This window comes from Periplaneta americana, chromosome 6 (assembly GCF_040183065.1).
Source record: "Periplaneta americana isolate PAMFEO1 chromosome 6, P.americana_PAMFEO1_priV1, whole genome shotgun sequence".
NCBI classification, from domain to species: Eukaryota; Metazoa; Arthropoda; class Insecta; order Blattodea; family Blattidae; genus Periplaneta; species Periplaneta americana.
In genome coordinates, this window is record NC_091122.1 from 138618914 (window position 1) to 138646863 (window position 27950).

At 31.8% G+C, this 27950-nt stretch overlaps 1 long non-coding RNA gene across 1 annotated transcript; it reads left to right on the forward strand.

Moving 5' to 3' along the window:
- Nucleotides 1-1394: 1394 nt before the first annotated feature.
- LOC138702255 (uncharacterized) lies at nucleotides 1395-21690 on the forward strand. The gene is made up of 3 exons (XR_011332826.1): nucleotides 1395-2037; nucleotides 21114-21178; nucleotides 21651-21690. It is a non-coding gene; the product is annotated as an uncharacterized lncRNA (long non-coding RNA).
- The last annotated feature ends 6260 nt before the right edge of the window (nucleotides 21691-27950 follow it).

Sequence of the window (27950 nt, forward strand, 5' to 3'; positions counted from 1 at the left end):
GCCGTCTCCTCTATCCACAACCTGAGGACGTGCCATGCCGTGGTGATAGAGACCCACAATACATAGGATTTAAAAATCCATAGCGCAGGAAATTTAAAAATGGCGTTTCAACATCCGATAAGGGCACAAATACCCACAAAATGTTATGCAATGCATTCCACACATATCAAAGAGTATTTTAAAGATTTTTTTTCTTTTTTTTTACATTTAATTTACCGGAAACAACAATAAAAGTGGGCGAGTGATTTAAAAAATCCATAACGCAGGAAGTTTAAAAATGCCGACTCAACATCCGGTAAGGGCACAAATACCCACAAAATGTTATGCTATGCATTTCACACATCACAGAGTATTTTAAAGAATTTTTTTCTTTTTTCTTTTTTTTCAAATTTACTCATTTTTCACCAAAAAATACCATCCTCTCCCCTTAAGCAACTTCAGAGTCCCTATTGCTGCTGTCCAAGCTCCCCAATCAAGACCACAAATACTATTCAAAACAACAAGACCACGAGAAGCATGTCAACCTACGTAATATATATTGCTATCATTTTGGAAATTATATTGTGAAATACATAGGCTATGGTAGACAACACTATAAGAAATAGTATAAAATTTGGAAACCCAACAACAATAATCAACACCATACACCTAGTTAACAAAATAAAACACAAACATATTCCACACAACACAACATTAGCATCATTTGACATCGAAAATCTATATACAAACACACCGGTACGGGTAACAGAAACACTTTAAACACGTATTTCCAAAAATGCTTTTCAAAAACAACATACTACAGAGTCACATTGACGAAATTGTACACATTACAGACATTATTACAAAACAAAATTATTTCACACATAACAAAATAAATATTATACACAAACTCAACGATTACTAATGCGTTCACCTATATCAAGCATATTAGCTGAAATCTTCATTCACAACAAAGAACAAAGACACATACTAAACACTGACAACAACAAACACGCAGAGAAAATAATATACCGGTACTCGCATCAATATGTAGATGACATAATAGTCCTATATAATGGAAACAAAAGACAAAAACAAAACCTACCTCAACAAAATACATCCCAAATTAAAGTATACAATAGAAACAGAACATAACCAAGCTATAAACTTCTTAAACCAAAGCAAGTAACAGACATGAATTCAAAATATAAAGGAAACCCACCACAACCACAACACATATACACAATTCATCAAACAATCCCATACAATGTCCGTACAATGACACACAGATTAATTAACATATCAATGAACAATGACAACTACACTGAAGAAATAAACACAATAAAATATATAGCACAAGACAATGGATATAACCCTAACATGATAGACACACTAATAAAAAAGGCAAAAAAAAAACAAAAACAGAACAAGCCAACATAAACACCACGTGAGAATAAACACATAACATTAACATATCACGAGACCAATACTCACAAAATTGCAACTTCATTCAGAAAACTAAAATACAAGACAGCATACAAAACAAATAACACAACACAGAAATATCTAAATAATCACATCAAACATTCAACTGCAGTTTACAAACTAAAATGCAATAGTTGCCCACATTTCTACATAAGACAGACAGGAAGATCCTTTCAAACAATATATAACGAACATATTAAAGCTATAACCAAACCCTACATCTCATCAAATTACGCACAACATATTATCAACAATAATCATGACTACAATAATATAGAAACAGATATGGAAATTTTACACATCACACCAAAAAGTTCACAGTTAAACATCTTAGAGCAATGCGAAATATATAAACATACAATAACATATACTCAATACACAATTACAGTTCAATACCCACACATTGTCCGATATCACGATATGCGTAACACACAAACAACTATGGCCACCATAAGAGCAACACACCTCCACCCCTACAACTGACAAATGCAAATAGCAGAATTCAAGATAAACAGTAGTTTCTGGGACACTGATGAAGACGCAACACCAGTCGAAACAGGCCGTTTGTCCAAGGTATGTAGCCTTTTTTAATAAATTTTAACACTTTTTAACGTGTGACTCGACAATTTTATGTTTTCAACCAAGTGTTAACGTCAACTAGAATCAATGAATGGAAATTATTTTTCAAATACTTCAAACGTCATTACTGCCATATAAATGTAAGTCTAAAGTCATTTATTACGTAAAACCAATAAACAACAGTACCGGTACTGTCACAGTTCTATAAGTCCAGCATGAATTTAGAAATCATACAAGATTAGAATCCCTATAGCACCTGTCCAGCTATCAGCATGGACTCCTCAGCTATTATTCAAAGCAACACCACCACCACCACCACCACCACCAACAACGACGACGACGACGATGACAACAACAAAAACAATACTGTACTAAAAGAACAATGGAACTTTTATAATTCCAATTCCCCCAAATTCTAAACATTTATGGAACAAGTCAGTTGCTAATGCAGCTCCATGTCCGCTACTTTAACCCTTCGTATATCAAGCAGAGCATAACTGTAGCCTACCTGTCTTCATTTTTCAATTATTGTATGCTATAAACATCTTGCAAGCATTTCATACATAATTACATTGTCAACTACTGGGTGTTCATTTCAAAGTGTGTCATGACGTCACTGTTGTTGGGTCGCCGATTTGAAGCGAGTTTCAGCTTATATGTTAGAGAAGTTGCCTATTATTTAAGGCGTTCTTCAATCTGAACTTGAGAACGTGTACGGTATAACTTGAACGTCGTAGCAACAGATGGCGGTCTGTACGGTCTGTGTGCTACCATAACCTCTTTCGAACTGTGTTTTGCGCCGGCAAGTCCTACACAGGGTATTTGTTATCATCGGTTGCATACGGTAAAATTCCACAACACAAATCAAATGCTCCGTGTCCATGTTGACCGTCGAAGTTAATGTCAACAAATACGTAAGTAATCGTCTTAACTCTCTCCCCATATCCCGACAGTACGTATTTCCAAACAGTTCACATTCCTGCCACTACCGGCATTATCGTACGCATCGGTACGTACTCTTCAGAATGAACGCCGTACTTGCTAGGCAACTTCTCTGCCTCATAGGTTATACACCTCTGCAGAAGTGTAGGAAGATTGAATTCTCTAGGCTCATCGGCTAGCCACATGACGGCATACAGCGAGCCATGACACACTTTGAACTGAACACCCAGTAGAAATTGCTGAATATCATCATGTAGCCCAAAGCAAAACCAAAATCACATATTATTAACTAAGCCTCTGAAAATTATGTGCGGCACAATTGTGCCCCACTTCGTATTAATTAATTATAATTAATTAATTAATAGGTTTTTTCAAAACTCGATAAATGATTTAATTTAAATAAAGCAAACTCGATAAATGCAGCATGAATAAGTAGATGTTATACTGCGCAAGCACTTTCCAGGAACATGTGTGCTGTCTGAGATAGCATTTATATAAATAAATTTATAGTTCATTGTTGTACCAGGAGCAACCAAGATTAATTTTGTTTACTGATTGTAGCACAGTCTAGTATATACAGTCGCGAAGCTCAATACGTAGTAAATATCACCTTATTACAGATAATACGAAATAGTATCTGCACAGTCTATTGTTCCTAGTACCCTCACAACTCAAGCTTCGTCACTGTATAATACTAGACTGTGATTGTAGTTTACTTTTAATGGTCTTAAAGAGGTGTAACATTCTATTATACTAAATGTCTGGATCAGAAGATAATATTACAAGTCATAGAACTGTATGGTGGCCGAAAATGTAGATTCAAGTCAAAGAAGCAAAGGAAAGAGTCTCAAATTGTTTGCTCACACGGACTTCAAGATAGACAAGTAAATAAAAATGCTAAAGAAAGGAGGGAGTGCAAAGCTGTACATTTAACCTATGAAGATATCAGTAATTTAATCACAGAGTAATGACTCTTAATCAAATTGATCAAAATAAATTTTTACTACATTATATCAACATTTCATCCCCAATTTCAAGTTCACATAATATGGTTATTCGCTCTAAGCTCCAAATCAAAATGACTAATCAACGGGTCATATGTTACAAAAAATCTCACACGACAGTCACTGTATCTGTAAGCAGTACATACTTTGGGGACAAGATAGAGGTACAAGTGTTGAAGAAGAAACAAGATATCTACAAAATCATGAAAGAATCTCCAGTGATGCCGAGCAAGAACATGGTAAGCAAGGAAAAGAAAAAAGGTGTTTCCAGTCTCCTTAAATATTTTCAAGTATTAGCAGATGCAAATGAATCATATCAAGATATTCTGCAGTAATTTTTATTTTAGTTTAATTACATTTTTTTTAGTTAAAACTACAAATTATATTATTTTATATTATATTACATTACATTTAAATATTTTCAAGTATTACAAGATGCAAATGAATCATATCAAGATATTCTGTAGTAATTTTTATTTCAATTTAATTACATGTTTATTTACTTAAAACTACAAATTATATTATTTTATATAACATTACATTACATTATATTACATTTAAATACTTTCAAGTATTAGCAGATGCAAATTAATCATATCAAGATATTCTGCAGTAATTTTTATTTCAGTTTAATTACATGTTTATTTACTTACAACTACAAATTATATTCTTTTACATTACATTACATTTAAATATTTTCTCAATTCAAATTGATATATTTTGCAAAGTGTAGTGAAAAATTTCCATGCTATATAACATTGCAACATCGTATGCTGTGAATATGCACCTTAATACAGAAAAAGAAACGTCACCAGCAGAAAAGAATCAAGATTTCCAAGTCATCTTAGATCTTACAAACTAACTGAAATCAGGCCAAGGAATCACAACCAGTAACTTTTACCAGTGTTTCCCTGCTTCAAAGGCTTTTCAAACATAGATCAACTCATTCCAATCACACCATGGAATCACAACCAACAATATTTTACCACTCATTCCCTGCTTCAAAGGCTTTTCAAACATAGATCAACTCATTCCAGTCACACCATGGCATCACAACCAACAATACTTTACCACTCATTCCCTGCTTCAAAGGCTTTTCAAACATAGATCAACTCATTCCAGTCACACCATGGAATCACAACCAACAATATTTTATCACTCATTCCCTGCTTCAAAGGCTTTTCAAACATAGATCAACTCATTCCAATCATACCATGGAATCACAACCAACAATATTTTACCACTCATTCCCTGCTTCAAAGGCTTTTCAAAAATAGATCAACTCATTCCAATCACACCATGGAATCACAACCAACAATATTTTACCACTCATTCCCTGCTTCAAAGGCTTTTCAAACATAGATCAACTCATTCCAGTCACACCATGGAATCACAACCAACAATATTTTATCACTCATTCCCTGCTTCAAAGGCTTTTCAAACATAGATCAACTCATTCCAATCACACCATGGAATCACAACCAACAATATTTTACCACTCATTCCCTGCTTCAAAGGCTTTTCAAACATAGATCAACTCATTCCAATCACACCATGGAATCACAACCAACAATATTTTACCACTCATTCCCTGCGTCAAGAGCTTCTCTAACGTGAAAAACTCAATGAAATCAGTCCATGAAATAACAACCGGCAATATTTTATCAGTGTTTCCCTGCTTCAACAGCTTTTGAAACTTTTCCTGCTTCAAGAGCTTCTGAAACGTGGAAAACTCAATTAAATCAGTCCACAAAATCACAACCGCCAATATTTTATCAGTGTTTCCCTGCTTCAACAGCTTTTGAAACTTTTCCTGCTTCAAGAGCTTCTGAAACGTGGAAAACTCAATTAAATCAGTCCACAAAATCACAACCGCCAATATTTTATCAGTGTTTCCCTGCTTCAACAGCTTTTGAAACTTTTCCTGCTTCAAGAGCTTCTGAAACGTGGAAAACTAAATTAAATCAGTCCACAAAACCACAACCAGCAATATTTTATCAGTGTTTCCCTGCTTCAACAGCTTTTGAAACATTTCCTGCTTCAAGAGCTTCTGAAACGTGGAAAACTAAATGAAATCACTCTACAAAATCACAACCGGCAATATTTTATCAGTGTTTCCCTGCTTCAGCAGCTTTTGAAACGTTTCCTGCTTCAAGAGCTTCTGAAACATGGAAAACTCCATGAAATCAGGCCACGAAATCACAACTGGCAATTTTGTACCAGTATTTTCCTGCTTCAACAGCTTTTGAAACGTGGAAAAATTCATTTGGAAAAATTTCATCCAAAACTTCATCATTACTATCCTCCAATTAACACGTTCAAGTAATTTCTTTTGTAAAAGCAGCAGAAAAGTCACTGTCACCATACACTCACACATATACAAACAAATGAACTTAGCACAAATAAATATAGACAAATAAACAAATTCACCCGCTGTAATTCAAAATAACGCCCCAAAAACGATATATTAATAATAATAATAATAATAATAATAATAATAATAATAATAATAATAATAATAATAATAATACTATTTCTCACAAATCAGTGTACAAGACCTAGATATGACAACGTCACATTACATTATAGACACACTCACACATGTACAAACAAATTAACTCAGCACAAATAAATATACACAAATAAACAAATACATCCACTGTAATTCAAAATAATACCCCAAAAACAATGATATTTCTCACAAATCAGTGTACAAGACCTAGATATGACATCGTCACATTACATTATATACACACTCACACATACACTCACACATGTACAAACAATTTAACTCAGGAAAAATAAATATACACAAATAAACAAATACATCCACTGTAATTCAAAATAACATCCCATAAACGATGATATAATAATAATAATAATAATAATAATAATAATAATAATAATAATAATAATAATTCTCACAAATCTGTGTACAAGACCTAGATATGACATCGTCACATTACATTATATACACACTCACACATGTACAAACAAATTAACTCAGGAAAAATAAATATACACAAATAAACCAACACATCCACTGTAATTCAAAATAACATCCTAAAAACGATGATATAATAATAATAATAATAATAATAATAATAATAATAATAATAATAATAATAATAATACTCACAAATCAGTGTACAAGACCTAGATATGACATCGTCACATTACATTATATACACACTCACACATGTACAAACAAATTAACTCAGGAAAAATAAATATACACAAATAAACCAACACATCCACTGTAATTCAAAATAACATCCCAAAAACGATGATATAATAATAATAATAATAATAATAATAATAATAATAATAATAATAATAATAATAATACTCACAAATCAGTGTACAAGACCTAGATATGACATCGTCACATTACATTATATACACACTCACACATGTGCAAACAAATTAACTCGGCACAAATAAATATACACAAATAAACCAATACATCCACTGTAATTCAAAATAACACCCCAAAAACGATGATATTTTTCACAAATCAGTGTACAAGACCTAGATATGACACCGTCACATTACATTATATACACACTCACACATACACTCACACATGTACAAACAAATTAACTCAGGAAAAATAAATATACACAAATAAACCAATACATCCACTGTAATTCAAAATAACACCCCAAAAACGATAATAATAATAATAATAATAATAATAATAATAATAATAATAATAATAATAATATTTCTCAAAAATCAGTGTACAAAACCTAGATATGACATCGTCACATTACATTATATAAACACTCACACATGTACAAACAAATGAACTTGGCACAAATAAATATAGACAAATAAACAAATAATTATGAGCAAATAAACATACATAGGCAAATAAACAAACACTGACAAATAAACAAGTATGATGTATGTCAACACATTTATATAAGGATAAAAACAAAGACAAAAATTTACATTTAATTGCTGTAATCAGCCTTCATTTTCATGTAAGGCACAAGACAAAGGTATATCTAAATAGATATTCAACAGTACAGTCGCTATTCCTGCTGCCCAATTATCAATACAGTACCAAGTACTGACACAATATTCGACACAACTCACAAGTAAGCATGGCAATGTATTAAATCCTGCCATGAATTCAGGAAACATTCACCCAACATTTCAGACGTCACTAATACCCTATAATCATCAGAGTAAAGCAAATTATAATGTCAATTCTGTAATTACACTAAAGTATTGTCACACGTGTATAAGTTCCAACTAGAATCTAGCAATAATTATGCAAGATCCCAACCGTATTGCAACTGTCCAAGAATCACAATGGACTATAAAGTCCAAAATTACTATTCTAAATAACACAACGAAAAGCATAAGAATGCAGTAAATCTTGCTACGAGCTTGCAAAATATTCATCCAACAGTTCAGTTGTTTTTATAGCTCTATAACTAACAACATAACTTATTCAATAAGTATTAAAAAAACACTCTCACAGTTGTGCAAGTCCTCGCATCAATATACAAAATCATTATGCAACACTGCAATCCCTATTGCAGCAACCCAATTGTCCATATCATGATCTCGACTATTATTCAAAACAACAACACCACAATAAGCATGCAAGCGTTACAGTTACAAATTTTCAATTATGTTACCATTTCCTCAAGTCGCCCATACCTGTAGAGCAATGGTTACCGGTACTCTGTCTGACCGACCAGGACACAAGATGGCTCGGATTCCAATCCTGGTGGTGGCAAGTTACATAGTGGAGGTTTTTTCCAGGCTTTTCCCTCAAACTAACATGAGCAAATGCTGGATAACTAACAGTTTTGAAACCCGGACTCATATTACTGGCATTATAACCTTCATTTCATTCATATGCTGAACAAAATGAGATGTTCGTACAAGGTTGTAAAAATATCACTTAAAAACTTCCACAACAACTCAGTCAGTAATGCAGCTCTGTGTCATCTAATTTATGTCAATTATTATGTAAAAATACAACACTAGTATACTCTCCAAATAGAGAAATATTGGAGAGCAAGAACGCTAATGGCTTCGTTGCCAAAGCCCGGCATTAGACAACAACAACAACAACATATACTCTCCAAATTGGATAAGTCCCGGCATTAATTTGGCAATGATTTTTCTACATCACGCATTCTATTGAAGATGTCCAGCTGTCACTATGAAGTACTCTATCATTATTCAATAATACAACAAGTAAAAAATGCATCTGAATGTAATATATCTTCTTATATATATATTACCGAAATAATTTCCCAACAGTTCACACGTCATTACTCAACAATAACACGTTTTCATATGTAAAGCCATTTAACAAACGTTCTGTCAGATCAATAAAGCCCATCAACTATTTAGCAACCATTATCCCTTATTGAAAATATACAAATACCAGAAACACAATTACAACTTCATTCAAAACAAAGCCACAACAAGCATGGACTATCTTCTTACCCTTACCTAAATCTACAACTATTTTATTCTGGTTATCAACACTTACAACTATGTTATTCTGTTATCTAAACTTACAACAATCGTATCGTGTTTATCTAAACTTACGGGCATCTTATTCTGCTTATCTAAACTGTCAACTAAATTATAATGCTTGTCTAAACATACAACTACCTCATTCTGCTTATTTAAGATTAAACCTATCTTATTCCGCTTATCTAAAGTTACAACTATCTTACTCTGCTTATGCAATCTTACAACTATCTTACAATGCTTATTATACTTACTACTATCTTCTTCTGCTTATCTAAACTTACAACTATCTTACACTACTTATTTACAACTACAACTATCTTATTCTGCTTATCTAAACTAAGATCTATCTTATTCCGTTTACCATCAAAATATAAAACAATCTCATTCTGCTTACTATCTAAACTTACAAATAACTTATCTGCTTACTATCGTATCTAAACCTACAACTATTTTATTCTGCTTACTATCGTATCTAAACTTACAACTATCTTAATATGCTTACTATCAAAACTTACAACTACGGTACCTTAATTAACTTACTATCTAAAATTACAACTATCTTATTCTGCTTACTATCTAAACTTACAACTAAATTAATCTGCTTACTATCGTATCCAAACTTACAACTACCTTAATCTGCTTCCTATCTAAACTTACAATTATCTTATTCTGCTTACTATTGTATCTAAATTTACAACTATCTTATTCTGCTTACTATCGTATCTAAACTTACAACTACCTTAATCTGCTTACTATCGTATCTAAACTTACAACTACCTTAACCTGCTTACTATCTAAATTTACAACTATTCTAATCTGCTTACTACCGTATCTAAACGTAAACTATTTTATTCTGCTTACTATCGTATCTACACTTACAAATATTTTAATCTCTTTACTATCTAAAATTACAACAATCTTAATCTGCTTACTAACAAAACTTACAACTATCTTATTCTGCTTACTATCGTAACTAAACTTACAACTATCTTAATCTGCCTCCTATCTAAATTTACAAATATCTTAATTTGCTTACTGTCGTATCTAAACTTACAACTATCTTAATCTCTTTACTATCGTATCTAAACTTACAACTATCTTAATCTCTTTACTATCGTATCTAAACTTACAACTATTTTAATCTGCTTACTATCTAAACTTATAACTATGTTAATCTGCTTACTATCTAAACTAACAACTATCTTAATCTGCTTACTATCCAAACTTACAACTATCTTAATCTGCTTACTATCTAAACTTATAACTATATTATTCTCCTTACTATCCTATCTAAACTTACAACTATCTTAATCTGCATACTATCTGTAAAATTACAACTACCTTAATCTGCTTACTATCGTATCTAAACTTACAAATACCTTATTCTGCTTACTATCGTACCGTACCTAAACTTAAAACTACCTTAATCTGCTTGCTTAGCATCTAAACTTACAACTATCTTATTCTGCTTACTATCGTATCTAAACTTATAACTATTTTAATCTGCTTACTATCTAACTTTACAACTATCTTATTCTGCTCTCTATTGTTTCTAAACTTGCGAATATTTTAATCTGCTTACTATGTAAACTTACAACTATCTTATTCTGCTTACGGTAATATCTCAACTCACAACTATCTTAATCTGCTTACTATCGTATGTAAACTTACAACTATCTTATTCTGCTTACTATCTAAATTTACTACTATCTTAATCTGCTTACTATATCAATTTACAACTATCTTATTCTGCTTACTATATTATCTAAACTTACAACTATCTTAATCTGCTTACTATATCAACTTACAATTATCTTATTCTGCTTAATATATTATCTAAACTTACAACTATTTTAATCTGCTTATTATTTAAATTTACAACTATCTTAGTCTGCTTACTATCCAAACTTACAACAATCTCAATCTGCTTACTGTTTAAACTTACAACTATCTTATTCTGTTTACTATCGTATCTAAACTTACAACTATCTTAATCTGCTTACTATCTAAACTTACAACTATCTTAATCTGCTTACTAAAAATTACAACTATCTTATTCCGCATATTATCATATCTAAACTTACAACTAACTTAATCTGCTTACTATCTAAACTTACAAATATTTTAATTTGCTTACTATCCTATCTAAACTTACAACTATCTTAATCTGATTACTATCTTAATCTGCTTACTATCTAAACTAACAACTATCTTATTCTGCTTAGTATCGTATCAAAACTTATAGCTATCTTAATCTGCTTATTATCTAAACTTACAACTATCTAATTCTGCTTACTATCGTATCTAAACTTACAACTATCTTAATTTGCTTACTATCTAAACATATAACTATCTTATTCTCCTTACTATCCTATCTAAACTTACAACTACCTTAATCTGCTTACTATCGTATCTAAACTTACAACTATCTTATTCTGCTTACTATCAGATCTAAACTTACAACTATTTTAATCTGCTTACTATCTAAACTTGCAACTATTTTAATCTGCTTACTACCAGTATCTAAACTTACAACTATTTTAATCTGCTTACTACCAGTATCTAAACTTACAACTATCTTAATCTACTTACTATCTAAAATTAAAACTATCCTAATCTGCTTACTATTGTATCTAAACATACAACTATCATATTCTGCTTACTATCGTATCTAAACTTACAACTATCTTAATCTGCTTACTAACAAAACTTACAACTATCATATTCTGCTTACTATCTAAACTTACAACTATCTTAATATGCTTACTAACTAAACTTACAACTATCTTATTCTGCTTACTATCATATGTAAACTTACAACTATCTTAATCTACTTACTATCTAAACCTATAATAATGTTAACCTGCTTACAATCGTATCTAAACTTACAACTATCTTAATCAGCTGACTATCAAAACTTACAACTATATTAATCTGCTTACCATGGTATCTAAACTTACAACTATCTTAATCTGCTTCCTATCTAAACCTAAAACTATCTTAATCTGCTTATTATATAAACTTACAACTATCTTAATCTGCTTACTATCTAAACTTACAACTACCTTATTCTGCTTAATATCGTATCTAAACTTACAACTATCTTAATCTGCTTACTATCTAAACTTATGACTATCTTATTCTCCTTACTATCCTATCTAAACTTACGACTATCTTAATGTGCATACTAATCTAAACTTACAACTACCTTAATCTGCTTACTATCGTATCTAAACTTACAATTACCTTATCTGCTTACTATCGTACTTAAACTTAACAACTATCTCAATCAGGTTACTATCTAAACTTACAACTATCTTATTCTGCTTACTATCGTATCTAAACTTACGACTATTTTAATCTGCTTACTATCTAAATTTACAACTATCTTATTCTGCTTACTATTGTTTCTAAATTTGCGGCTATTTTAATCTACTGACTATCTAAACTGACATTGATTAAAGTTCTCGTGAACACTTTGTTAAAAACATAAAATTTATTCTGTCACATGTTAAAAATGTTAAAATTGTCAAAAAGGTATTTACCGTCGACAGACGGCCCGTTTCGACGCTATTTGTCGTCGTCTTCAGTGTCTCTTGAGTGGTTCAAGAGACACTGAAGACGAAGACAAATAGCGTCGAAACGGGCCGTCTGTCGAAGGTGAATAACTTTTTAACAATTTTAACACTATTAGCGTGTGACAGAATAAATTTTATTTTTCTAAACTTAGAACTACCTTATTCTGCTTGCTGTATAAATTTACAACTATCTTAATCTGCTTACTATCGTATCTAAACTTACGACTATCTCATTCTGCTTACTATCATATCTAAACTTGCAACTATCATAATTTGCAACTATCTTAATTTGCTTACTATCTAAACTTATAACTATCTTATTCCCCTTACTATCCTATCTAAACTTACAAATATCTTAATCTGCATACTATCTAACCTTACAACTACTTTAATCTGCTTACTATCGTATCTAAACTTACAAATACCTTATTCTGCTTACTATCGTACCTAAACTTACAACTATCTTAATCTGCTTGCTTAGCATCTAAACTTACAACTATCTTATTCTGCTTACTATCGTATCTAAAGTTACGACTATTTTAATATGCTTACTAACTAAACTTACAACTATCATATTCTGCTTACTATCTGAACTTACAACTATCTTATTCTGCTTACTATCGTATCTAAACTTACGACTATTTTAATCTGCTTACTATCTGAATTTACAACTATTTTATTCTGCTTACTATTGTTCCTAAACTTGCTACTATTTTAATCTGCTTACTATCTAAACTTACAACTATCTTACTCTGCTTACTATCAAAATTAACAACTATCTTAGTCTGCTTACTATCGTATCTAAACTTACAACTATCTCATTAATCTTACTATCTAAACTTACTACTATCTTAATCTCCTTACTATCGTATCTAAACTTACGACTATCTTAATCTGCTTACTATCTAAATTTACAACTATCTTAATCTGCGTACTATCGAAACTTACAACTATCTCAATCTGCTTACTGTCTAACCATACAAATATCTTATTCTGTTTACTATCGTATCTAAACTTACAACTATCTTAATCTGCTTACTGTCTAACCATACAAATATCTTATTCTGTTTACTATCGTATCTAAACTTACAACTATCTCAATCTGCTTACTGTCTAACCATACAAATATCTTATTCTGTTTACTATCGTATCTAAACTTACAACTATCTCAATCTGCTTACTGTCTAACCATACAAATATCTTATTCTGTTTACTATCGTATCTAAACTTACAACAATCTTAATCTGCTTACTAACAAAACCTACAACTATCTTAGTCTCCTTACTATCGTATCTTAACTTACAACTATCATAATCTGCTTACTATCTAAACTGACAACTATCTTAATCTGCTTACTAACAAAACTTACAACTATCTTATTCTGCATACTATCGTATCTAAACTTACAACTATCTTGATCTGCTTACCATCTAAACATACAAATATCTTAATTTGCTTACTATCGTATCTAAACTTACAACAATTTTAATCTGCTTACAATCGTATCTAAACTTATTACTATTTTATTCTGCTTACAATCGTATCTAAACTTACAACTATCTTAATCCGCTTACTATCTAAACTTATAACTATCTTAATCTACTTACTATTTAAACTAACAACTATCTTATTCTCCTTACTATCTTATCAAAACTTATAGCTATCATAATCTGCTTACTATCTAAACTTACAACTATTTTATTCTGCTTACTATCGTATCTAAACTTACAACTATCTTAATTTTCTTACTATCTAAACTTATAACTATCTTATTCTCCTTAATATCCTATCTAAACTTACAACTATCATAATCTGCATACTATCTAAACTTACAACTACCTTAATACGCTTACTATCTTATCTAAACTTACAAATACCTTATTCTGCTTACTATCTAAACTTACAACTATCTAAATCTGCTTGCTTAGCATCTAAACTTACAACTATCTTAATCTGCTTACTATCGTATCTAAACTTACAACTATCTTAATCCGCTTACTGTCTAAACTTACAACTATCTTAATCTGCTTACTATCAGGGGTGTATTTTGCGGGCTACCGGGGGTAGCTCAAGGAAATTACAAAAGAAAAAGTTTATAATATAACATAATGTAATAATTTTGTATTATTAGTTTTACCATAGTAATTAAAATTAAAGTAATTGTTACATATATTTTGTGTAATAATAGGGTCAGCGGTAGACCGAACCCTTTAACCAGTATACGGCACTGCTTACTATATCAACTTACAACTATATTAATCTGCTTACTATCGTATCTAAACGTACAACTATCTTATTCTGCTTACTATCGGATCTAAACTTACAACTATTTTAATCTGCTTACTATCTAAACTTAAAACTACCCGGTATCTTAATCTGTTTAGGCCTACTGTCTAAAATTACAACTATTCTAATCTGTTTACTATTGTATCTAAACTTACAAATATCTAATTTTGCTTACTATCGTGTGTAAACTTACAACTATATTATTCTGCTTACTATCGTATCTAAACTTACAACTATTTTAATCTGCTTAATGTCTAGACTTACAACTATCTTAATCTGCTTACAATATGAACTTACAAATATCTTATTCTGCTTAGTATCGTAGCTAAACTTACAACTATTTCAATCTGCTTACTATCTAAACTTACAACTATCTTAATCTGCTTACTATCTAAAATTACAACTATCCTAATGTGCTTACTATTGTATCTAATCTTACAACTATCTTATTCTGCTTACTATCTTATCTAAACTTACAACTATCTTAATCTGCTTACTAACAAAACTTACAACTATCTTATTCTGCTTACTATTGTATCTAAACTTACGACTATTTTAATGTGCTTACTATCTAAAAATTACAACTATCATATTCTGCTTACTATCAAAACTTAGAACTATCTTAATCTGCTTACTATCGTATGTAAACTTACAACTATCTTTATCTACTTACTATCTAAACCTATAACTATCTTAATCTGCTTACCACCGTATCTAAACTTACAACTATCTTAATCTGCTTACAATCGTATCTAAACTTACAACTATCTTAATCTGCTTACTATCTAAAGTTACAACTATCTTAATCTGCTTACCATGGTACCTAAACTTACAACTATCTTAATCTGCTTACTATCTAAACTTAAAACTATCTTAATCTGCTTACTATATTAACTTACAACTATCTTAATCTGCTTACTATCTAAACTTACAACTACCTTATTCTGTTTATTATCGTATCTAAAATTACAACTATCCTATTCTGCTTACTATCGTATCTAAACTTACAACTAACTTAATCCGCTTACTATCTAAACTTATAACTATCTTAATCTGCTTACTATCTAATCTTATAACTATCTTATTCTCCTTACTATCCTATCTAAACTTACGACCATCTTAATCTGCATACTATCTAAACTTACAACTACCTTAATCTGCTTACTATCGTATCTAAACTTACAATTACCTTATTCCGCTTACTATCGTACTTAAACTTAACAACTATCTTAATCAGCTTACTACCTAACTTATAACTATCTTATTCTGCTTACTATCGTATCTAAACTTACGACTATTTTAATCTGCTTACTATCTCAATTTACAACTATCTTATTCTGCTTACTATTGTTTCGAAACTTGCGACTATTTTAATCTGCTTACTATCTAAACTTACAACTATCTTATTCTGCTTACTATCTAAACTTATAACTATCTTAATCTGCTTACTATCGTATCTAGACTTACAACTATCTTATCCTGCTTAATATCTAAGCTTACTACTATCTTAATCTCCTTACTATCGTATCTAAACTTACAACTATCTTAATCTGCTTACTGTCTAAATTTACTACTATCTTAATCTGCTTACTATCTAAACTTAAAACTATCTTAATCTGCTTACTATCCACACTTACTACTATCTCAATCTGCTTAATGTCTAAACTTACAACTATCTTATTCTGTTTACTATCGTATCTTAACTTACAACTATCATAATGTGCTTACTATCTAAACTTACAACTATCTTAGTCTGCTTACTATCATATCTAAACTTTCAACTATCTTAATCTGCTTACTATCTAAACTTACAACTATCTTATTCTGCTTACTATCTAAACTTACAACTATCTTATTCTGCTTACTATCGTATCTAAACTTACTACTATCTTAATCTGCATACTATCTAAACTTACAACTACCTTAATCTGCTTAGTATCGTGTCTAAACTTACAAATACCTTATTCTGCTTACTATCGTTTCTAAACTTACAACTATCTGAATCTGCTTACTATCTAAACTTACAACTACCTTAATCTGCTTTCCATCTAAACTTACAACTATCTTAATCTGCTTACTATCTAAACTTACAAATATCTTAATCTACTTACTATCGTATCTAATCTTACAACTATATTATTCTGCTTAATATCGTATCTAATCTTACAACTATCTTAATCTGCTTACTATCTAAACTTACAACTATCTTAATGTGCTTCCTATCGTATCTAAACTTACAACTATCTTAATGTGCTTACTATCTAAAGTTACAACTATCTTATTCTGCTTACTATCGTATCTAAACTTACAACTATCTTAATCTGCTTACTAACTAAACTTACAAGTATCTTAATCTACTTATTATCGTATCTAAACTTACAACTATCTTAATCTGCTTACTATCTAAACTTACAACTAACTTAATCTGCTTACTATTGTATCTAAACTTACAACTATCTTAATCTGCTTACTATCCAAAATTACAACTATCTCAATCTGCTTACTGTCTAAACTTAGAACTATCTTAATCTGCTTACTATCGTTTCTAAACTTACAACTATCTTAATCTGCTTACTATCTAAACTTACAACTATCTTGATCTGCTTACTATCTAAACTTACAACTATCTTAATCTGCTTACTATCGTATCTAAACTTACAACTATCTTAATCTGCTTACTATCTAAACTTACAATTATCTTAATCTGCTTACTATCTAAACTTATAACTATCTTAGTCAGCTTACTATCGTATCTAAAATTACAACTATCTTATTCTGCTTACAATCTAAACTGACAGCTATTTTAAACTGCTTACTATCTAAACTTACAACTATCTTAATCTGCTTACTATCGTATCTAAACTTACAACTATCTTAATCTTCTTACTATCTAAACTTACATCTTAATCTGTTTACTATCGTATCTAAACTTACAACTATCGTAATGTGCTTACTATCTAAACTTACAACTATCTTATTCTGCTTACTATCGTATCTAAACCTACAACTATCTTAATCTGCATACTATCGCATTTAAAATTAAAACTATCTTAATCTTCTTATTATCCTATCTAAACTTACAACTATCTTCTTCTGCTTACTATCGTATCTAAAGTTACGAGGGGTATCCAGGAAATAACGACCGTTTTGTTGTAATATTTAAAAAAATATATATTTATTTGAAAAAACAAAGTCTGTTACATAACTGAAGCTTCCTTTACTTCTCTACATAATCACCACCTACATTTAAACCTTTGTCGTATCTGTTCACTAGCTTTAGAATTCCCGTGTTATACTCCTCTGCCGCCAGTTCATTAAGCCAAGTATTCACTGTCTTCTTCAACTCTACATCACTTCCAAAACGCGTACCACCCAGAAAGTCTTTCAGCTTACTGAAAAGGTGAAAATCGCTAGGAGCATGGTCTGGACTATAGGGCGGATGATCAAAGATTTCCCAACCGAATTGGTCCAGCAATTCTCGAGTTGAAGCAGCAGTGTGCGGGATGGCGTTGTCGTGAAGAAGCACAACTCCTCTCGAAAGCATTCCTCGCCTCTTGTTTTGGATGGCTCGCCGTAGTTTTCGTAAAGTTTCACAATAACGATTTGCATTGATCGTAGTGCCTTTTGGCATGAAATCCAGCAAAAGAACACCTTTGCAATCCCAAAAGACAGTAGCCATGACTTTTTGTGTTGAGAGAGTCTGTTTGAATTTTCTCGGCTTCTTGGGTGATGAGGGATGATGCCACTGACGTGATTGGCGCTTGGTCTCAGGGGTGTTGTGAGACACACAGGTCTCATCACCAGTCACAATTTTATCAAGAAAGGCGTCTCCATCTGTCTGATATCGCATCAAGAATGTCAATGCTGAGGCCATTCTCTGAGTTTTGTGTTGGTCACTCAGTTGCCGTGGAACCCATCGTGCACAGATTTTGTGGTAGCCAAGATGTTGCGACAGAATTTCACCAAGCACAGAACGAGAGATGTCAGGAAAGGCAATATGCAATTCGTCGAGTGATGTGCGCCTGTCTTGCAAGATTCTGTCGTTCACTTTAGTCTTCAGGTCTTCTGTGATGAGTGATGGGCGTCCGGGTCGAGTTTCATTGTGGACATTTGTTCGCCCATTGTTGAACATTTCGCACCATTTTTTCACATTTCTTTCATTCATTACAGTATCACCATACACTTCTTTCAATTGCCTGTAAATTTCTGCAGGTTTCAAATGTCGGGCATTCAAAAATCGAATCACACTCCTCACCTCACAGTCGGCGGGATTATCAATCACGTCGTTCATTTTGAAGTAACACAAAATGCACAATGGCGACTTGTTGCAACCAGTACTCACAACATTATGAGAACATATGTTAAGGAAGCCAGTTGACCTTCAAACAAGGAAGGGGAGTCAGCTGCGCGGCGGATATGCGCGAACGGTCGTTATTTCCTGGATTCCCCTCGTACAACTATCTTAATCTGCTTACTATCTAAACTTACAACTATCTTAATCTGCTTACTATCTAAACTTACAACTATCTTAATCTGCTTACTATCTAAACTTACAACTATCTTAATCTGCTTACTATCTAAACTTACAACTATCTTATTCTGCTTACTATCGTATCTAAACTTACAACTATCTTAATCCGCTTACTATCTAAACTTACAACTATCTTAATCTGCTTACTATCATATCTAAACTTACAACTATCTTAATCTGCTTACTATTTAAACTTACAACTATCTTAATCTGCTTACTATCGTATCTAAACTTACAACTATCTTAATCTGCTTACTAATTAAACTTACAACTATCTTAATCTGCTTACTATCTAAACTTACAACTATCTTAATCTGCTTACTATCTAAACTTACAACTATCTTATTTTGCTTACTATCGTATCTAAACTTACAACTATCTTAATCTGCTTACTATCTAAACTTACAACTATCTTAATCTGCTTACTATCATATCTAAACTTACAACCATCTTAATCTGCTTACTATCATATCTAAACTTACAACCATCTTAATCTGCTTACTATTTAAACTTACAACTATCTTAATCTGCTTACTATCGTATCTAAACTTACAACTATCTTAATCTGCTTACTATCTAAACTTACAACTATCTTAATCTGCTTACTATCGTATCTAAACTTACAACTATCTTAATCTGCTTACTATCTAAACTTACAACTATCTTAATCTGCTTACTATCATATCTAAACTTACAACTATCTTAATCTGCTTACTATTTAAACTTACAACTATCTTAATCTGCTTACTATCGTATCTAAACTTACAACTATCTTAATCTGCTTACTAACTAAACTTATAACTATCTTAATCTGCTTACTATCTAAACTTACAACTATCTTATTCTGCTTACTATCTTATCTAAACTTACAACTATCTTAATCTGCTTACCATCTAAACTTACAACTATCTTAATCTGCTTACTATCGTATATAAACTTACAACTATCTTATTCTGCTTACTATCGTATCTAAACTTACAACTATCTTAATCTGCTTACTATCTAAACTTACAACTATCTTATTCTGCTTACTATTGTATCTAAACTTACAACAATCTTATTCTGCTATCTAAACTTATAACTATCTTATTCTACTTATCTAAACTTACAACTATCTTATTCTGCTCTTCTAAACTTATGACTATCTTATTCTATCTTTATCAGAACTTAGTCTATCTTATCCTGTCTTATCTAACTTATCTTTCTATGTATTTTCAGAATATTTAGCAACAGTTCACACGTCATTATTGCACTTCAACAGTCACATTGAAGCCATTTATTAGGTATGTAAAATTATTGAAAAAATAGTATTACTGTCACACTTTAACTGATCCCTCCATTAATTCAGCAATCATTATCCAACACCAGAGTTCCTATTCCAGCAGTATTAGTGTCTGAATAAAGTCCTCAATTACTATTACAAGCAAAAAGATATCAAGACATATGGGAATATATATATATAATCTTCCTATGAATCTGCAAATTATATACCGGTACACCAAATTTTCAGTCCTCGTTACTACATTATGACTATCATGGTAAAGTCATTTATCACGTAAAAAACTAAACAAATCGTTGTCAGACTTTTATAAGACCTATCAATACTTTAACGAATAACTAATTCAAGACTACAATCCTTGTTACATTTGTTCAAATATCAGTACCAAGTCCTTAACAATTCAAAACAACAGTATCTGAAGAAGCGTAGGAGTGCTACAATTCCTAATTTACTAATTGCTAACTTTTCTCTTTCAGCTCAGTGGGAATATAGTTACTATCTTACTTGAAATCCTTCCTAAATCATGTCGGAAGATGTCCTGCCGGCAATAACTATGTTACAAATTCATAAATATGCCTATAGTATAATCAGAAACTAGATGTAGACCTAGAAATAAGATTGACGAAGCTGTGATTTCTAAAAATCTTTATGGTGAATACATTGCTGCTTTTATAAGACCTATCAATACTTTAACAAATAATTAATGTAAGCCTACAATCCTTGTTACAACTGTTCAAATAACGATACCAAGTCCTCAACAATTCAAAACAACAACACCTCAAGAAGCATAGGAGTGCTACAATTCCTAATTTACTAATTGCTAACTTTCCTCTTTCAGCTCAGTGGAAATACAGTTACTATCTTACTTGAAATCCTTCCTAAATCATGTCAGCAGATGTCCTGCAATAACTATATTACTGATTCATAAATATGCCTATGGTATAATCAGAAACTAGATGAAGACCTAGAAATAAGATTGACGAAGCTGTGATTTCTAAAAATCTTTATGGTGAATACATTGCTGCTACTGCTACTACTACTACATTATTCAACACTACAAATTACTACTACTACTACATTATTCAACACTACAAATTACTACTACTACGGTACATTATTCAACACAACTGATAAGCAAACATGAGAATGTCATAAATCTTGCTATGAATTTAGGAAATATGTATCTGATACTTTAGACATCATTATTGCCCTATAACCATCAGTGTCCAGCAAATTATAATCCAAGTTCTTTAAGCAAAAGTGTTATCAGATGTATAAATTCCAACTTGAATCTAGCAATAATTACACATGAACAGAAACCTATTGGAGCTGTCCAAGAGTCACGATCAATTCGACAATTACTATTCAAAACAACGAGACAAGAGAGAACATTCTAATGTAGTAAATCTTGCTACCAATTTCGCAAATATTCATCCAACACTTCAGTCGCCTTTACTGCTCTATAAAAATAACAGAATAAATTTAGCCACTATGTCGGGGAGGGGGAAACAGTATCACAGTTCTGTAGTAAGTCCTGGCATGAATTTAGAAACAGCCCGAGTATCTTTATCAAATTGTCAACTGTTATTCAAACAACACCCCAAAACATGAGAGTGCTAGAATTATTAATTTTCCAATGTGTTAACATTTCGCCAAGCGCTCAGTCGGTAATGCAGCTCTATGTTCTGTCATTTCAATCAATCATTATGTTAAACTACAAGACAAAGAAATTCTCAAACTTGCGTAAGGCCCAACATTAATTTGGCAATGATCAATCAACAGTGCAGACTCTACTTCCTACTCACAGGTGGACAGTTTCAATAGTTTATCATTATTGAACACTACGTCCCTTAAGGAATGCATGAGAATATACTAAATCTTGTCACATATTTGCAAAGTAATTTTCCGACACTTCAGTCGTCATTACTGCACTGTAACAATCACTGTATAGCCTTTCAAAATTTAAACCCATTTAACAAAAGTACTGTCAGAGTAGAATAAGTCCCAGAAAGAATTTAGTTATCAATATGGAAGATCAGAGCCATATTGCAGCTCTCCAAGTATCAGAATCAAGTCGAAAATTTTACTCAAAACCACAAGATCACAACTACTCTACATTTCAGTTGCCATTCCTGCCCTCTAGGAAGTAGTGTAAATTTATTTCTCATGTAGCCTACAGCTCTTTCAAAAAAGCACCGTCAATGTCGTATAAAGCATTGATTTTTTTCCACATTAATGCAACACTGCAGTCCTTATTGCAGCTGTGCAAGTGTGACAATAAAGTCGTCAATGACTTTCCAAACCATAAAAACCTAACAAAGCAATATATTATTCTCCCAATTGTAAACATTTATGGAATGGCTCAGTCAGTAAAGTTGTTTTATGGGTTGTAGATTGTCATATTCTATGTTGAATTAGCAAACAAAAGCACTGTCAGTGTTGTACAAGTCCAGGTAAGAAATCATCAATCATTATACAGAACTACAGTCCCTGTTCCATCAGTTCATGTGTCACTATGATGTCGTCAAATATTTTTCAACACCACTGCACCTATACACACATGAGAATGTAATAAATCTTGCATGGAATTTGGAGAATATTTATACTACACTCAAGTCGTCATTCCAGCCCTTTAAGTATCAGCCTAAAACAAGTTATTATGAAAAACCAATAAGCTAAACAGCTGTCAGTGTTCTGTAAGACCTGGCATGAATTTAGCAATCATAATGGAAGACTAGACCCCTATACCAGTTTACCAATTGTCTATATGAAGTCGTCAAACAATGCTCAACACCACTTAACATTGCAATATGATAACTCCACAGATGTAGTTCCTACTCTATAAGAAGAACTGTAATGTAATCTATTATTAAAAACAATTACCAAAGAGCTGTCAATCTTGTATCAGACCTGCAAGTCTAGTATCTCTATTATTATTGAAACCAGTACACTTAAGCAAGCATGGGAATCTAATAAATCTTACAAGGTAATTGGAAAATAATTTTCTCCACCAGTTCAAATGATTTTCCTGCCCTCTATGTATGAGCATATCTAATTTATTATGAAACACAACTTATCGAAACACTATCAGTCTTCTATGCATCATGGTATTAATTTTGAAATCATTCTACAGAAATAGAATCCCTCTTCCAGATGTTTAAGTCTCTGCATCAAGCCCCCAAATATTATTGAACATCAGTAAACCTAAGCAAGCATGGGAATCTCATAGATCTTTCTATGGATTTCAAAAAAAAAAAAATTAATTAACCTTCAGTTACCATTCCAGTCCTATCAGCATGACTGCACAGACTTTTCTCATGTAAAACTATTTAACAGAAGCACTGTCAGTCCTGAATAAATCCTGGATTAAATTTTGCAAATTTGTCGAACCCTACTGTCCTTTTTACAGCTGAGCATAAAGTCGTCAATTACTTTTCAAAGCAAAAACACCTAGGAAAGCATGAGGGACCTGCATTTTAAATTTTTTCCAATAGTAAACATTTATGCATCAACTCGGTCGGTAATGCAGCTTTATGAATAGTAGATTTTGTGATTTTATGTAAAATCAGGAAAAAAAAGCACTACTGTATCAGTAATTTATCTATCCTGACTAAAATTTAGCAATCTCTATACAGGACTACAGTGCCTATTGCAGCTGTCCATGTGTCACTATGTCGTCGTCAAAGACCTTTCAACATCACAACACCCCTAGGGGCATGAGAATGTAATAATTCTTGCACGAAATTTAGAGAATATTTATACTAAATTCAAGTCGTCATTCCAGCCATATAAGTTAAGAATGATAGTAAAATAAGTTGTTGTGAAAAAAACACAAAATTATGTAACTCTCGGTGTTGTATAAGTTCTGGTAACAATTTAGCAATACATCTTGATTTAGCAATCATTATGTAAAACTACAGCTCCCCTATTGCAGTTTACCAGCTGTCAATATCAAGCCGTCAAACATTACTTAACCTAACAAGCATTGGAATTTAATAAATTTTACGCTCAGTTTGGAAAAAAAAATTTCCCCATATCTCAGTTATAATTTCTCCCCTATATTAATAAGTTTAAAGTAATTTATTATGAAAAACCATTAGCAAAAGCACTGTCAATCATGTAAGGGTCCGGCATGAATTTACAAATTTCTGTGCAAGTCTAGAATCCCTATTGCAGCTGTCCAATTGTATTATATATATATGAAGTCATCAAATATTGCTCTGCCCCACCTAATTTAACAACCAGTGAAATGTAAAAAATTTTAATTTCAATTTGGAAAAGAAACATTCTGCATCTCAGTTGTCATTCCTCTCCTACAAGCATTATCAAAATTCATTAGCAAAAAAAAATGTCATTCTTATATGAGAACAAGCTTGAATTTATCAAATAATATGCAAAATAGAATCCCTATTACATCTGAACAATTGTCAATATGAAGTCGTCAAATAATACTATTCAACACCAATACACGTAGTCAAGCATGGGAATCTACCAAATATTGCAAGCAAGTTGCAAAACAATTTTCTCCATCAGTTCAAGCGATTTTCTTGCCCTCTTAGTATAAGTAATTCCTTATGAAACACCTCTTAGCAAGGCACTATCAGTCTTCTATGTATCATGGTATTCATTTAGAAATCATTCTACAGAAATAGATCCCTGCTCCAGATGTCCAAGACTGCATCAAATCCCCAAACATTATTCAACACCAGTAAAATTAAGCAACCATAGGAATCTAATAGATCTTTCTATTAATTTCAAAACAATTAATCTAACTTCAGTTTTATTTCCCGCCTTATCAGTATGATTGCCCAGTCTCTTCTCATACTATTTAAAAGTAGCACTGTCAGTCCTGTATAAACCCTGGCTTAAATTTTGCACATTTGTCCAACATTAGAGTCCCTATTGCAGCTATCTGTCTGTCTGTCTGTCTGTCTGTCTATCTATGACCTTAAAGTCATCAATAACTTTACAAAGCAAAAACACCTAAAAAGCACGAAAGACCTGCTATTGTAATTTTTTTCCAATAGTAAACATTTATACACGAGCTAAGTCGGTAATGCAGATTCATGAATAATAGAAGTTGTGATTTCGTAACTAAAATCAGCAAACAAAAACACTGTCACTGTTTTATCAGTCCCGGCAAAAGATTAAGCAATCACTATATGGGACTGGATTCCCTATTACAGCTTTCCCTGTGTCACTATATCATCATCAAAGATTTTTCAACACCACGACACCCCTAGGGACATGTCAATGTAATAAATCTTGTATGGAGTTTAGAGAATATATATACTAAACTCAAGTCATCATTCCTACCTACTAAGAATGATAGTGAATTAAGTTACTGTAAAAAATCACAAAGCTTAAAAACTCTCGGTACCAGTATTGTATATATAAGTTCTGGCACGAAGTCAGCAATCATTATGCAGCCTTGCAGTTTACCAGGTGTCAATATTAAACCATCAAACATTACCCAACATCAATTAAACTAACAAAAATTTCAATGTAACAAATTTTACTTTCAGTTTGGAAAAAATTATCCCACTTCTCTGTTATAATTTGCCCCCTATATGTAAAAGGGTACAGTAATTTAATGTGAAAAATCACTAGCAAAAGCACTGTCTGTGTTGTAAGGGTCCTGATATGAATTTAGCAATTTCCGTGCAAGGCTACAATCCCTATTGCAACTGTCCAGTTATCTATATGAAGTTATCAAACATTGCTCAGGGCCACCTAACCTAACCAACATTGGAATGTAATAAATGTTTAATTTCAATTTGGAAAACAAATATCCTACTCCTCCGTTGTCATTCCTCCCCTACATGGATAAGTGTAATATTATTTATTAACAAAATCCAATAGCAAAAACATTGTCAGTCTTATGAGACCTGGCATAAATTTACCAATTACAGGTACTATGCAAGACTAGAATCCCTATTGCAGCTGTCCAATTATCTATATGAAGTCGTCAATTATTGTTATTGAACACCAGTACACTTGAGCAAGCATGGGAATCTAATAAACATTGTAAGGAATCTGGAAAACAATTTTCTCCACCAGTTCAAGTGATTTTCCTGCCCTCTAAGTATCGGTCTAATTAATTCATTATGAAACACAACTTAGGAATGCATTATTAGTCTTGTATTCATCATGGTATTAATTTAGAAATCATTCTACACAAATAGAATCCCTGTTCCAGATGTCCAAATCTCTGCATGAGCTCCCCAAACTTTATTCAACACCATTAAACCGAAGCAAGCATGGGAATCTAATAGATCTTTCTATGAATTTCAACAAAATTAATCTAACTTCAGTTGTCATTCCAACCTTGACAATATGACTGCACAGTCATTTCTCATGTAAAACTATTTCAAAGAAGCACTGTCAGTCCTGTATAAACTCTGGCTTAAATTTTGAAAAATTTGTCAAACACTAAAGTCCTTATTGCAGCTGTCCAACTATGAGAATAAAGTCGTCAATTACTCTTGAAATCAAAAACAGCTGAAGTACAATGAGAGACCTACAACTATACATTTTTTTCCATTCCAAATATTTACGTACAAACTCAGTTGGTAATGCAGCTTCATGAATTATAATTTTGTTTGTTTGTTTGTTTGTTTTTTTTTGTATGTCAAATCAGCAAACAAAAGCAGTGCCAGAAATGTTATAAGTCCTGGGAAAAATTTATTAAACACTATACATGACTTGATTACCTATTGCTACCGTCCATGTGTCACTATGATGTCGTCAAAAATTTTTCAACAACAGAACTCCCC